The sequence below is a fragment of the Pelecanus crispus genome, chromosome 3 (assembly GCF_030463565.1).
Source record: "Pelecanus crispus isolate bPelCri1 chromosome 3, bPelCri1.pri, whole genome shotgun sequence".
Classification (NCBI taxonomy): Eukaryota; Metazoa; Chordata; class Aves; order Pelecaniformes; family Pelecanidae; genus Pelecanus; species Pelecanus crispus.
Window position 1 is genome coordinate 96,775,696 of NC_134645.1, and position 6,000 is coordinate 96,781,695.

The window sequence follows — 6,000 nt, forward strand, 5'->3', positions numbered from 1 at the left end:
CATTGGGGCTACTCATTCACCAGGCTGGGTGGTAAAATTGTACAAAACATGTCCCTTACAAGGACTATACGGGCTGTTCCTCCTAAGGCTGGAGGTGTGCTGTGAGAGGCAATGGCTGTTGACACTGGAAGATGACTGTCAATGCACCAGGTCTTGCTGACAGGATGGAAGAGAGTTAGTGTTGTCACTAAATAAAGATGACAATGAGGCCTCTGCTGAAATCAGAGGAGTGGAATGAATTAAGAGCCAAGGTATTAGGTGTATAATACTTGGTCTACAGACACTGGAACAGATACAAAATTTAAGAAAACCCACAGTTTTGCTTAGAAATCCTCATGCTCCTATTTAAGGCAAAGCTATTCACTGTGATTCATTGGGATCTACTGGGGGAAAAATGATGAAGATTATAGCTGATGATCTACAGGAATATAAAACCAGAAAGTTAGAGGCTTACACTTTTAAATAAATGTACTTATCATCCCCTTCTGGCAGAAGATACACAGATACAATTTCTGCATATTCTAAAAATGCAGTCATTTGAAACAGGAGGTAATTGATACTTTTTTCAGAAGGGAGTATGTTCAGAAATGTGAATAACAATTGCTATATCCTGTTTTATGCACCGGTATTTAGAAATAGTAACTAGAAATGTACAATGAATAAGAGGTACAGCCAGTTGTTTATAAACAGATATTTTAGACAGTTCCCTTTGGAATTTAGCTCTGGATGGAAAGACATTAAATGGAGACATAGACAATAATCTTTTAGCCAAGCACTGGCTGTGTCAGAGGCAATATTACAGATTTCCTGAAATAAAGGTTTTCTTCAACAATCCTGCATGAGAGAATTCATTCAGTTGTGTGACTCTGACAAAGTTCACTTGTGATATGTCTCAACTTCGGTCTAACTGCGTTACTCAGACTTGCAACATATAATTTTAAATTCCTGACTTAAAGCAAAGAATTCTCCTTTCACATTTCTGAATCATTCTATGTCTCTTACTCAAAGCTGAATGGGTAATATTACAGCCATATATGGCTAGATATCACAAGAACAGCTTTTCCCATTTTCTGCATAATAATATTGTGCATTTTTAATAGATCCATCTTGCATATTAGACTAAATGAAGAGTTCATGATGTCTCAAAGAAAAACATATTGTCTATCCCTTCTTAGAAGTACTTCTAAGATAGCCTCATAAAATGTGGTAGGGTTCAATATGAAGTTAGAGATGTTACAGAGGAAAAAGTCTCTGCATGGGCATATGCAAGGATAGTTTCATTTCAGATCAAGGTATAGATCTCACCCAGAAGTTCTCAGAAAAGGCAGACCTGCCTTATTTTTATTACCTGTTAACAGTCTTTATTGGTCTTTCTGCACGTATTGTAAGGATTCACAAATGTATGTAAATCAGAACATAGCACATTGGTTTTATGGTAACTTACAACACCAAAAGTTTCATAAAAATATTTTTCAGTATGAAGGAATGCTCCTGGGATACTTAGATACTATACCACATGGTCAATTAAAAAAGTCTAGTAAACTGTGCTTTCAGAACCCCAAAATATCAAAATAGCTTTTATTCCCCATGTAGAATGACTTTTTTTTTTCTTGTTTTGCATTCTGTGTAAACAGAGTGAATAGAATGAGGTGCATTATGATAAAATGTGGTTTGTGATTCTTAAGATGTATATTCACTGTCATGTCTTGGTGTGATACACATTTCATGTATTTAATCTATTTTGCTTTTGCAGTTTTGAGAATGGCTCCAGCTACATCATCTGGGAAGTTCTTACTGTAATACCAAGTGTATGACATTTTGTTCCAGTTTAAAGTTCACCCAGCTTTATCTGCTACATCTGATTTTATTCTCACTATTCTTTGCCCAGGATCACCACCTACACAGAATGCTACAAAATTATATATATCTCTAAAGCTGCATGAATCAGTTCAGCTTTGGCAGCCAAAATTTACAACCAACATTTCTCACTTTCTTCTTAGTACATAGTCTTTTGGCACATCACATTGGACTATGGTTATCCTGTAACATTAGTAGCATTGTGTGTTGTGCTTTGGGAAAAGCCACATCTCAGTGTGGTGGAAATTCCACTAGAGGAAGAACTAGTTCCTTCCAAACCAATTGGGTTTTGCCTTTAATAAACTCTTTGGAAATGGATCAGTATGGAATTTCATGAGTTATGGCCAGATTTTCAGTAAGTCTCAGTAGTCTGAGTTAAGTCTATTTTTTTTTTTTTTTCCAGGAAGTTCAACTTCTGTTTAGGCACTGAGTCTAGTTACACTGTGGGTTCAGATGTGTACCAGCTTTTAAAAAGAGGCTGGTTAGCCACGCTGTCGTGGTCCTGACCCTAGCTAGCAAGATCTGCTGAGAGGATGCACTTTTTTCTGAGGTTCAATGCCAAACTAACATATCTACATAGCTCCTGAGTTGGAGGTGGCTTATAACAACCCATCTTCAAATGCAGGTAGGGTTTACATGTTCCTGTCTTGAAGTGACTATGCAGCCTTAATCTAAATGAAATGGTCACATTTTCAAAAATGTCTAGTATGTAAAAATTCATTGTCTGGCTTCAGTGAGCATGACTGTAGAAGATAGCGTCAGAGAAAAAAATCAGAGAAAAAAAATGTTAGCAAGTGTCCTTGGCACCCAAAGTGCATAGACTGAAAACTAGATGAGAGGGTGGAATTGGTTCAGGGTGGTAGCTCAAGGGAGGTGGTGGGATGGCATTACCAGGAGTAGGGGGAAGATGAAAGAAAGAAGGAAAACCAGAGCTGTGCCCAGGTACTGCTCAGCACCCTGGTACCACACCCTGAAAATCCCTATAGGATCAGCCAATGAAGGTCTGCAGTTTGCCATTCATAGATACAGTAAGCTTGTTCATTTTAGATCATGAACCCATACTACTAAGTGATCCAGTGCTTTCCATGAGGAAGCAGTTGGTACCTACAGAAAGGTAAACAGTCAAGAGTAAAAGTATGAAGTCTTTTGACAAAAACCTTTCTTCCCTGGTTAGCCAACCAGGCCATTTAGGAGAAGACTGCATGGCAAGTGTTCCATGGTGGGTGTCCCATGCCTAGATTATGTTCTGGGTTATGGGACCTCAGTCCCTGTTGAACTTCACCAAACATGAGACTGGGAAAAAATCATCTTTAGGGGGGTTAATTTAAATCTCTCAACTAAGTATGCTACTAATATTGTATAAAAGTAAAATGCAGAATAATTTTCTTGTGGGCTATTTTTATGGTAGAAACTAGAAAATGCTCCAAAGAGAAAGAAAGTAGAGAAAAGTATCGTCTCTCCCATATTAAAAATATACATCCATCTCTCCTAATAGGTAGGACACACAAAAGGCACATCTGCTAAAAGTATCTGCCACTGAACAGAAGCATATGAGCTAGGTTATATAAAAGCCTAATTGTTTTAACAAACAATGAATAAAAACGAAATTAGTTTTGTAATTCCTATAAGTCTCTCTTTCACCATATATATTTAAATGAAAAGTAGGTAGCTGGACAAGGACAAATTAAAAAAACCCCAACAATTTATCTCTGTCTGCTTTCTCTTGCACTTTAAAAACATTTAAATTTTCACAGGTTTCTTCCTATCCAATCATGACTTCATGGGTATTGAAAAATGAGACAAATCTTAGTGGTGCTGTCAGTCAGATTATTACAGATTGATCATTTTTTACTCACTCCTCATGTCCACATTTTGCTGGAGTAGACCAGTATGGATGACATAGTAGTGGGCGTCTGCTATAGGCTGCCTGCCTGGGAAGAACAAGTGGATGAGGCCTGCTACAGACAGCTGGAAGTAGCCTCAAGTTTTCAGGCCCTGGTCCTCATGGGGACTTTAACCACTGAGATAACTTCTGGAGGGACAACACAGCAGGGCATAAGCAATCCAGGAGGTTCCTGGATTGTATTGGTAACTTCCTGACCCAAATGATAGAGAAGCCAACAAGGAGACATGCTCTGCTGGATCTCATACTTACAAACAAGGAAGGGATCATTTGAGATGTGAAGGTCAAAGGCAGCCCGGCTGCAGTGACCATGAGATGGTGGAGTTCAGGATCCTGAGAGGAGGGAGTATGGTAAAATGCAAGCTCATAACCCTGGGTTTCAGGAGAGCAGACTTTGACCTCTTCAGTGATCTGCTTGAAAGAATTCCATGGGATAAGGTGCTAGGAGGAAGAGGGCCCCCATAAAGCTGGTTGATATTCAAGGATCACCTCCTCCAAGCTTAGGAACAATACATCCCAATGAGCAGAATGTCAAGCAAAGATGCTGGGAGGCTTGCATGGATGAACAAAGAGCTCTTGGCATACTCAGACATAAAAAGGGCATATAGAGAAGGCAGAAGCAGGGACAGGTAACCTGGGAGGAATATAGAAACACTGTTTGAGCATGCAAAGATGCAGCAAGGAAAGCCAAATCCCACCTGGAGTTGAATCTGGCCAGGTATATCAAAGAGAGCAAGAAGGACTTCTATAAGCAGCAAAAGAGCAGGGAAAATGTGGGCCTGCTGCTGAGCAGTGCAGGGGTCCTGGTGACACAGGACATGGAAAAGAATGAGGTCCTGAAAACCTTCTTTGCTTCAGTCTTTACTAGTAAGATTGGCCTTCAGGAATCCCAGGTCCCAGAGAGCAGAGGGAAAGTCTGGAGCAAGGAAGACACACCCTGGAAGATGATCAGGTCAGAGAATACTTAAGCAAACTGAACATACATAAGTCCATGAGCCTTGATGGGATCATGAGTGCTGTGAGAGCTGGCTGATGGCATTACAAACCTACTCTTGATTATCTTTGAATGATCATGGTGACTGGGAGACATGCCCAAGGACTGGAGAAAAGCAATGTTGCTCCTATCTTCAAGCACCACCAGAAGGACAACCCAGGGAACTACAGGCCAGTTAGCGTCACCTCTATCCCTTGGAAGGTGATGGAACAATTAACCTTGGAAACCATTTCCAGGCAAATGAAGGACACGAAGGTGATTGGGAGTAGTCAGTGTGGCTTCACAAAATAGATGTTATGCTTGTTCAGCCTGACAACCTTCTATGATGAAACGACTGCCTTGGTAGATTAAGAGAGAGCAATGGATGTTGTCTACCTGGACTTCAGGAAGGCTTTTGTCACTATGTCCCATAGGCTCCTCACAGAGAAGCTGATGAAGTGTGGGCTGGATGAGGAGACAGTGAGGTGGATTGAAAACTGACTGAATGGCTGAGTCCAAAGAATTGTGAACAGTGATACAAAGTCTAGTTGGAGGCCAGTAACTAGTGGTGTACTCCAGGGGTCAACACTGGGTCAATCATGTTCAACACCTTCATTCATGATCTTGATGATGGGGCAGAGTGTATTCTCTGCAAGTTTGCTGCTGACACAAAACTGGGAGGAGTGGCTGACACAACAGAGGGTTGTGCTGCCATCTAGAGTGACCTCAATAGGCTGGAGAAATGGGCTGACCAGAACCTCATGAAGTTCAACAAGGAGAAGTGTAAAGTCCTGTACCTGGGGAGGAACAACCTCAGGCACCAGTACATGCAGGGGGCCACCCAACTGGAAAGAAGCTTTGCAGAAAAGGACCTGGGGGTCCTAGTGGACATCAAGTTGAACATGAGCCTGCAATGTGCGATTGCAGCAAAGAAGGCTAATGTTATCCTGGTCTACATTAGAAGGAGTGTTGCCAGCAGGTCGAGGGAGGTCATCCTTCCCCTTTACTCAGTAGTGGTGAGGCCACACCTGGAGTACTGTGTCCATTTTTGGACTCCCCTGTATAAGACAGGTATGTACAGACTAGAGAAAGTCCAGTGGAGGGCCACTAAAATGATTAAGGTACAAAAGCACCTCTCCTGTGAGGAGAGACTGAGACACCTGGGACTGTTCAGCCTGGAGATGAGAAGGCTCAGGGTGGATCTCATAAATGCATATAAATACCTGATGGGGGAAGTAAAGAAGGAGCCAGGCTCATTTCAGTGGTG